The sequence below is a fragment of the Haliaeetus leucocephalus genome, unplaced genomic scaffold, assembly GCF_000737465.1.
Source record: "Haliaeetus leucocephalus isolate CR32 unplaced genomic scaffold, Haliaeetus_leucocephalus-4.0 Scaffold248, whole genome shotgun sequence".
NCBI lineage: Eukaryota > Metazoa > Chordata > Aves > Accipitriformes > Accipitridae > Haliaeetus > Haliaeetus leucocephalus.
The window spans coordinates 391,961-401,877 of NW_010972684.1; positions in this window are offsets into that span (position 1 = coordinate 391,961).

The following is a 9,917-nucleotide window of genomic DNA, read 5'->3' on the forward strand; positions in this document are numbered from 1 at the left end:
TGGGGGCGGACAGACACAGGGGTGGTTCCTGTGAGAAGCTGCTAGAAGCTTCCCCAGCTCCAAGTCGGACCTGCCTCTGGCCCAGGCTGAGCCCATCAGTGATGGTGGTAGTGCCTCTGGGAGAACAGATTTAAGAAGGGGAACCGGTAGTGAGTAGGGGGATTGGAATGTGAGAGGAACCCCGCTGCAGATACTGAGGTCAGTGCAGAAGGAGGGGAGGAGGGGTGCTGGAGAAGGGGATGCCCCTGCAGCCCGTGGTGAGACAGCAGGCTGTCCCCCCACAGCCCATGGAGGGGAGCGGGGGAGCAGATGCCCACCTGCAGCCTGTGGAGAAACCCACGCTGGAACAGTCAGATGCCCTCAAAGATGGCCGTGACTCCAGGGGAAAGCCCACGCTGGAGCAGTCTGTGCTTCAGTCTGTGACTGAAGATCCACCGGCGGAAAGGACCCACGCCTGGGAAGTTTGTGAGGAACTGCAGCCCGTGAAAAGGACTCACCTTGGAGAAAGAAGTTCGTGAAGGACTGTCTCCCATGGGAGGGACCCCACGGTGGAGCAGGGGAGGGGTGAGGAGTCCTCCCCCTGAGGAGGAAGGAGTGGCAGAGACAAGGTGTGATGAACTGACCCCAACACCCATCCCCTGTTCCCCTGCGCCGCCGGGGGGAGGAGGTGGAGAGAACCGGGAGTGGGGTTGAGCCGGGAAGGAGGGAGGGGTGGGGGGAAGGTGTTCTAAGGTTTGGTTTTACTTCTCATTATCCTTGTTTCAATTTGATTGGTGGTAAATTAAATTGATTTTATTTCTTCCCCAAGTTAAGCCTGTCTTATGACCATAAGTGGTGAGTGATCCCTCCCAGTCCTTGTCTTGACCCACAAGCCTGCCTTTATATTTTCTCTTCATCCCACCATGGCCAGGGGGTGGGAATGAGCAAGCGAGTGGCTGCGTGGAGCTTTGTTACCGGCTGAGCTTAAACCACAACACAGGTGAATTCTTTCTGCCGCCTGTGTGGAGAGCTGTGACTATTTTGGCAGAGAAGTTCAGCAGAAACTGAGACATTTGGGTGAGAAGAGGATCAGGCTAAGGTCAGACTTCAAAGACCTGCTGCAAGTTTACCTCTGTTGCACTAGCCAGAGAATTTGATGGGTGAAAATGGCTCTTTACTGAGGAGCCAAGGATGTGATAGCAAAAGAGAAGGTCTTAAGCTTGTTGGGCAAGAGTAGATGAATAAGATGGGATTTCTTGCCTGCAAAAGGCAAAGGGAATCAAGCTTGAGATGGGGTGTATAAATGTGCCATAAGTTATCTGCCTCGAGCTGGGGAGTTATAGCATCTGAGCTAGAAATCCCCACTTGTCTTTTGCACATTCATGTGGTTCCTTGGAACATGTTTTCACCTATGTAATTTCCATGAGAGATCTGGTATAGCAGATGTATATTTGGGGGTACATATGTGCAGGGTCTAGAGAGCTGGATGTTTTGGGTGGGAACTATGAGGAGGAGTGCTTCCTCTCTGTTTACAGTGATCCATGGGAAGTTGGTTACTGCTAGTGATTTTAAGATGGGAAGGGCTGAAGACAACTGGACTGAAAAGACTTGTATCAAGGGGCTAGCTCCTTCATTGTAAATATGAATTGTCAGACACATACCTCAAGGAGGGACTTGCAGGATTGGGGTTTCAGTCTGCAAGGCCTTACTCTTGTGACAAATCGCTCTGAGTTAGGATGGTGCTATCAAGTGTCCCTCACCAGAAAAATGGCTCAGACTGTTTCAAAGCAGCATCTGGAGTGGCCACACTATTCTGTCGTAAATGTCAGAGAAAGGACCCAGCACCAAATAGGTGGAGGCTGGGAGCCACACACAAACCCTCAGAACAGGTGTAATGGACAGGAGAAAAAGGAATAAACATGCTCTGAGGTACATCTGTGTTCAGGACACAGAAGGTTCGAGTGGCTCCATCTTCCCTCATGCTCCGTTTCTTGCCGGTGACATTCCATCACTGGCCAACTCCAGGTTCTTTGCACTCTGAAATTCACTCTCCCAGCTCCAAAGAACCCCGCATCAGTCTTTACTCAACCAGATACTTGTAAAGGCTGGCAAACACTAGTACGAGAAGTAAACAGAGGCAGAAATAAAAAATCCTGGTTCAACACGTAAAAAAAACCCTACAACGCCATGTAAAGCACTAATTCTAGCTTGAAACTTTCCTCAAAACTTCTGCTGAGCCAAAGGCAAACTTTTAAGCTCTGAAGAAGCACAGATGATATTTATTTGTTGCCTTAATTATTTTCAAACTCCTCTGCCCTTGCTGGTTTTATCAGTGAATGGCAGTGGAAAAACACTACTGAAAAAAACACAGGAAAGTCTGTTCATGCCATATGTCCAGCTAGTCCAAAACAAGACATGCTGGAAATCTCTCAAGAAAACCTGATGCCATGATATTTTCAGCTCAGCTTCCAGAACATTGAAGCTCACATTTCTTCTGCTCAATATCCATGGGAGGTCAGTGCATAAGAAAAAAGCAGCTTCCATTTTCCCTCGCAAGAGAAATAGCACAGTGGGTGAAGGCACAGGTGTGGGCTGAACAGTAGTGGAGTCTGACAACATGCTACAAAACAAAGCTTCACTGAAGCAGTAGGAAAGATGAGCCCATATGATGACTCACCCAATCACCAGTAGCAAACATAGGATCGTAAGTGATGCCATGGCTCCAGTGGACTGAGAGGAACTTTTGGTGTCTAAGTCATGTAGCAGCAACAGCCACTTGTGCAAATATCTTCTGAGTGAGTGCAAGAGCCTATGGTCTCTTCCTGTGGTACTCTTCCTATGGTCAGGTACCTTTTAGGTCATGCTTCACATTCAGTATGGGTTGTCTTCATACCTGGACATTCCGCTGAGAAGCACTGAGGGTAAGAGCCACCCCTTGGCTCCTCCAATGGTAGTGTGATTTGAGAGAATCATACCTTACATGAATAATGTGGGCAGCATCCTGCCTACACTGCTGTATTGGGTTTACATGACAAGGCTTTGGTAGTGGGGAGGCTGCAGGGGTGACTTCTATAATATGTCAGAAGCTGCCCCCACATCCAACAGAGCCACTTCCAGCCAGCTCCAGACAGATCTGCCACTGGCCAAGGCTGAGCCAATCAGAGACAGTAGCATCTCTGTGATAACATATTTTAAAAGGGCTAAAAACTGCTGCGCAACAGGAGCTGGGAGAGAGGAGAGAAAATATGTGAGAGAGACAATTATGCAGACACCGAGGTCAGTGAAGAAGGAGGGGGAGGAGGCGCTCCAGATGCCAGAGCAGAGATTCCCCTGCAGCCCATAGCGAAGTCCATGGTGATGCAGGTTGTCCCCTTGCAACCCATGGAGGTCCATGGTGGAGCAGGTAGCCACCCTGCAGCCCATGGAGGATACCACGCTGGAGCAGGTGGATGTGCCCTGCAGGAGGCTGTGACCTCGTGGAGAGCCCACACTGGAGCATATTCCTAGCAGGAGCTGCAGCCTGTAGAGAGGAGCCCACCCAGGAGCAGGTTTTCTGGCAGGACCTATGGCCCAGCAGGGGACCCGCACTGGAGCAGTCCATTCCTGAAGGACTGTACCCCATGGAAAGGACCCATGCTTGAGCAGTTCTTGAAGAACTGCACCCTGTGGGAAGAACCCACATTGGAGAAGTTTGTGAGGGTCTGTCTCCCGTGGGAGGGACCCCACGCTGGAGCCGGGGAAGAGGCTGAGGAAGAAGGAGCAGCAGAGGCAACATGTGATGAACTGACTGCAATGCCTATTCCCCGTCCCCTTGCACTGTTCAGGGGGAGGATATAGAGAAGTCGGGAGTGAAGTTGAGCCCGGGAAGGAGGGAGGGATGGGGGGAAGGTTGTTTTAGATTTGTTCTTATTTCTCATTGTCCTGCTCTGATTTAGATTGACAATAATTTAAATTAATTTCCCCAAGTCAAGTCTGTTTTGCCAGTGACAATAATTGCTGAGGGATGTCCCTGTCCGTATCTCGACCCACAAGCCTTTCATTGTATTTTTCTCCCCCTGTGCAGTTGAGGAGGGGAAGTGATAGAGCCTGGCAGACAGCCAAGGTCAACCCACTACAATTGCCCATGTCATTCAGGGGGCAGGGTGTCAGCAGTCTGTCTATGCTGCCAATATTTGTCAAGGGGCAGGGTGTCAACAGGTCACCATGAGGCAACCTGAAGGAGATTCCAACCTTTCTCAAGACAGTTGTCTATTGCACCAGTCAATTCAATGTTTGCATCCTAAGAAAAACATTCCATTGCTCCAAAATGCTACTTCTGTATTTGATTAAAACCCAGAACCCAACGGGAAAGTTTTGGCTAAGCGTAGGGATATTTCTACCTGAGAGAATTATGTAAAGTTTTTGTGTGAAAACTTTATATTGCCTCCTATTTCTGACTCCTCCTCAGCCCCCATCCTCTCTCCCACCTTTGAAGATATGATCAGTCCAGTCATAAAGTCAAAAGTTTCTCATTATCAGTTTTAATGGAAGCAGCATTTCACAGAGGTAACCATTATGTTACCTTAATTCTTGTAGGACTGATTTCAGAAGTTTTCATCATCCAATTTGGGTGGGTGAATTAGGAGTAAAAGAGGCAGTGAAATTCATCTGCATCTATCCAGCAGGTAGGCAGAACAGGAAGTGTCTCTGATTCTTTGTCCATTTGCAGATCACAGTTTGTCTGTTAATGTTAGCTGAAACAGGGGGGCACTAACAGGTTTTAATGGCCATGATCAGCCTCACCTGTGCCTCCAGCCACAGCCCTGCCCATGGGCCCAGGGACTCCATTAAATCAGCTTCAATGGCTTGGCTTTTTAGTTCCTACTTGAGCTATACTGCAGGTGTATCCATCTCCAGTTTGGCCATAGCTGTGCCTGTCCCTGGATAAAGAACTGATCCAGGTCTTGACCCAAAGACTTAAAACTTACCCCTAAAAAAAAAATCCTAATGTGATTCTCTATGATCTGCTCCCATCTTCTGACCCATTCATCTTCTTGCCACATCACATCTGTTAGGTAGTCTTCTCTGAAGTCAGAGTTACTTCTCTGAACTGGGATTTTTTTTTTTAATAGAAACTCTTCAAATAGAGCAAAATTACAAGGAAAATTTCCCATCCCTTCTGGAGAAACAACACTGACACCTGTGCAATAGGTCATATGTGGATATATCAGACTGCGTTTTTGCTAGTTTTGCCCACTTCTCTGTCTCTCTCTTCCTCTTCTATATGTAGTTGGAAGCATGTTTGAAGCAACTAACCAGCACTGGTAAGCAGAGGTCACATGGCAGTGTGCAAAGAAATTAGTGGGAAAATAAATCTTGTCTCTGTGCTCTCAGATGATACAGTATAGTAGTTAATACTGTAATTTTACCAGGTATTATTAAAATCCATCCCCAGAAAGACTTAATAAATTCTAACTCTACCACTGCTGCCTTCCATTCCACACAATGATAAAAATGTGGCTTCCCTCATTTGGCAGTTAAGTCTTGCGCAAGTTTTGCTGGCCCAGTTAATTCCTGCAATAAACTGAATTCTCTCCCCTTCCTGTTGACCAGATGATTTCTGTTCAGAGCTCTGCAGTGATGAAATATCTGCAAGGTGTCTGAGGCAGTGAAGTAATTCCCGGCTTGTTCAGCGAAGGCAAAGAGACAAGTCTTGCACTCTCTTTGAAATACTGGTCCCAAATTCATACTGTAAAATTTTCCAGAGTGTCTCAACAAATGGTCATTAGAGATAACTCAGTGAAACCTTTTCTACTGTGTTGTGATGACTGTAATGTTATTAAGAGTCTACAAAAATATTCTAGCAAACAGGCAGATCTGATAAGGTGATAATTACCTACTAAATTTTTAGCACAGTTTAGTACCTCAAAAAATATAATCTAGCTAATCCATTTATCCAAGTAAGATTAGGAGGATGGAACAAACAGATTTGGATAACACACTGATTTCTAAAATTGTGTGCTTCAGACTAGCAAGGAAACATCTGGGGTGGTTGATTTTGGAAGATAGGTCTTCTATATTCCTCTTGCTCATAGTAACTGCTGCTAACAGGAGAGCTCTCCCTACCTCCTCCACAAGGAGAACAATCTTGAGGGGAGGGCCTGCAAACTCTTGTTTCTTTGAGTCTTTCCTGCATGCTCTAAGTAGCTGTTCCAGATGGCCTGACTAGAGTCAGGACACATACATTGGTCCTAGGCAACTGTTGCCTCAATGGTTTTAAGAAAACATGTACATCTATATGGAGATAATCTGCATCTTGCCTGCTTCTTAAAAAAAAAAAAAAAAAGAAAAAAAAAGAAAAAACAACCAAAAAACCCTACCCAACACATATTGAAAATTGGTCAATACATAGTTCTCTACAGCATCAGGCATCCACTGTTCTACAAACTGAGACAGCAGCTTGTTCATTACCTTATAATTCCAGCCTGAATGAAGAAGCAGATGAGAATGATCTTTGGTAGAGATGCTAAACTCACTGTATATCTCTGCATACCTCCACATGCAAAACTCTTCATTCTATCTATCCATCTTGCCTTGAGCCCTCCCATATGTGTATTTCTGGGAGGCTGTCTCTGGAAACCATGGAGTTTGCACGTTTCATGAGTCATATTTCCACTTCATTTTACCAGATGAGCTGACTTTGTCTACAGCACACCATGCCAAAAGAGCCTTGAGCTTCATTTTTCATGTTTTGATGGAACAGAAATCATCGTAATAAATACCCACTTTGAGCAGGACACAGCCTGGTAGATACATTACTCAGCTATTTGCAAAGTCTAATCCAAAGAGATGCAGTGAAACAGACAGCGACTTGAGCTCTTGCTGCTGCTTTTATTTCATTGCAAGTACCTACTTAACAATGATACCCAAATTGCAACTGTCCTTCAAAATAGAGAAATGTTGGCTTGTCTAGTGAATAGCAACAGGGGAACTTCAGGGAATTAAATAGATGGTTTCTGGGGGAATTTGTAGTGTTGATCTGCCTCTTTATGTTTGTAATAATGCTAGCCAAGAGTAGCCTTCACCTCAGCAAATTGCAGCTGTCTAGAGATTAAACATCTAATCTAAGCCAGGGGGGCATCCTGAAAAGAGCATCTTACAATAACTTGCTCTGACCAATGACCCCAAAAGGCTCTGAATACAGAGTCTGCAAGTTTTCTACAGTCCTTTGTTTAACAGTCAGACTGAGACCATCTTCCTCTCAATAAACCTTAACCCCTAGATAGAATCATAGAATCAAGGAATATCTCAACTTGGAAGGAACCCATAAGGATCATCAGGTGCAACTCCCTGCTCCTCACAGGACTACCTAACACTAAATCATATGACTAAGAGCATCGTCCAGACACTCCTTGAACTCTGACAGGATTGGTGCCATGACTATCTCCCTGGGAAGTCTGTTCAGTGATCAACCATTCTCTCAGTGAAGAACCTTTTCCTTAACATCCAATCTGAAATTCCCCTGATGCAGCTTCATTCCGTTTCCATGTGTCCTATAGCTAGTCACCAGAGAGAGAAGATCAGTACCTCCCCCTCCACCACTTCCCTTGAGGAAATTGTAGACTGTGATGAGGTCACCCCTCAGCCTTCTCCAAGCTGAATAAGCCAAGTGACCTCAGCTGCCCTTCATAAGTCTTGCCCTGGAGACCTTTTACCATCTTGGTCACCTTCCTCTGGACACACTCTAATAGTCTGATGTCCTCCTTATAATGAGGTACCCAAAACCGTGCACAGTGCTTGAGGTGAGGCTGCACGAGTGCAGTGTAGAGTGGAACAATCACGTCCCCCAACTAGCTAGCTACGCTGTGCTTGATGCACCCCAGGACACGGTTGACTGTTTTTGCTGCCAGGGCACACTGCTAACTCCTATGGCATCAACCCAAACCCCCAGATCTCTTTCCGTGGGGGCTGCTCTCCAGCCTCTCGTCCCCAATTTTTACCTGCACCTGTCCCAGGTGCAGAATCTGGCACTTGCTCTTGTTAAATTTCATATGGTTGGTGATTGCCTAGCTCTCTAGTCTATCTAGATGCTCTGTAAGGCCTCTCTGCCCTCAAGGGTGTCCACGGCTCCTCCTAGTTTAGTATCATTTGCAAACTTACTTTATGTACATTCTATTCCTGCATCCAGATCATTTATAAAAACAATATAAATAATAGGAATGTTATCTAATTTGCTGATGACTATTTTGGTATCAAGAAACAAAGCAATATATACCAATAGCACAAGTCAGAGATACATATGCATTTTTGGTGTGAATAACGAATACATGCTTACTATATGTGCGCATGAGGAATTTTTTTCCATGTAAAAAACCACTGTTTAGGGCCCAAGTTGTGGCTGTACGGGAGCATGTACCAGGAATTAGCTTTGGGTAATAAAGAGGTACCACCACAACTCCTGGCTTGCTGCTGAATTCTGGGGGCCCCTCTTTTTCATAGCATAATTCCAAACCACATTACTTCTTTGGACCATGAATTACAAATGCCACAATGCAACTAGTCCAAAGGCTGAGTCAGAAGAACATCTGTTCTCCATCCAGCATGCAACTACAGCTCCTGGAGCTGCAGTCTGGAAGCATCTCTAATACTTAATTGCAGAGCGCTTTATTTCTCTGAACACTGCCCAACGTGGAGAATTGAAGTATAAATTAGTGCTGACATTAAGCAATGTTTGTGGAAGCAAGCCTGTATGAGGCTTTTGCATTGCTCTGGAGCACATAACTCAAACACTTTGCAGCAGGACTGCATCCGAAGAGACCTGGTTACTGCTTGATTTAGGTACATAGCGCATTTGACTAATTTAACAACAGCTTTTGAGTTTGCCACAATTGCCGACAAAGAGAAGAAGGGACCTGCAAACTGGAGCCAAATTCACACCCAGAATGTCAGGACCAAAGGAGGGCAGGCTGAGCTTTATCAGCTTGGTTTTAAAAGCCATGCATTTTGCAGATGCTCTGTATTTCTGCACTTGGAGCTCTCATTTTGTTAGGCTTACAAATGACTTTGTGATTTCTGAAACCTCTCAAGGCCCCAGCAACCAGGGAAAGATGGCTAATCTGTCAACAGACAGCACCTTAAATCAATCCTGCTGGTACAGCAGAGGTGCCACAGAGGTTACAGAGGCTGATAGCTTTCTCTTGTTCTCTGCAGCAGCTAAGCAATAAAAGCATGACATCAGCAAAGTAATCTGACTGGCTTTTGATGCTCACCCTTTGTGCCAGCACGTACAATCCACTGGGATTGAGCTGTAACTGTCACTGGGAGGAACACCCTCTGCCCTGCCAGTTTTGCTCTTTGCTCTGTTAACACCTACTGCAGCAGTTGTGCCAGGTCCTTCTCCAGTGGCTCTGGGTTCAGGTGCTCTGACATGCCATGGGAGATGCTCCCCAGCAGCTTTGCAGGATGGTTGTTCTGCAAGTGGAGGTGAAGTTACCAGGCGAGATGTTGCAGAGTCCAAATTAAGCCCTTCCGGGCAGCTGCCTTGCTCCACCTTTAAAGTCAGTTCCCAGATCCAACAGCCATAGACAGGATGAAAAGACCTCCTGTTCCATCTCCTCTGAAGTTTTTCAAAAGCGATAGAGTCTCAGGATGTGGTTTGGGAATCCCTTGGAGCTGTGGTCAGCAAGGGGCTCAGCCCAGGGAAGAAGAGGGGCAAGATACATCCACAACTACTTCTCCCAAGGCACTGTGCCATTAGCTGGGGCATCATGGGACTGAACTTGGAACTTGTAGGGGAATTCTGTCAGCTGGTTCAGCAAAGCCACATTAAATAACGCCAATCAGATATTTGGAGATATTTTGTTAACAAGCGTCAAAAATCAAAGTGCACCACTATTTCCAAATAGAAAGCTCTTAGGACTCTTTGGGAGAGGGAGGCAGGTAGAGAAAGAAGACAAATC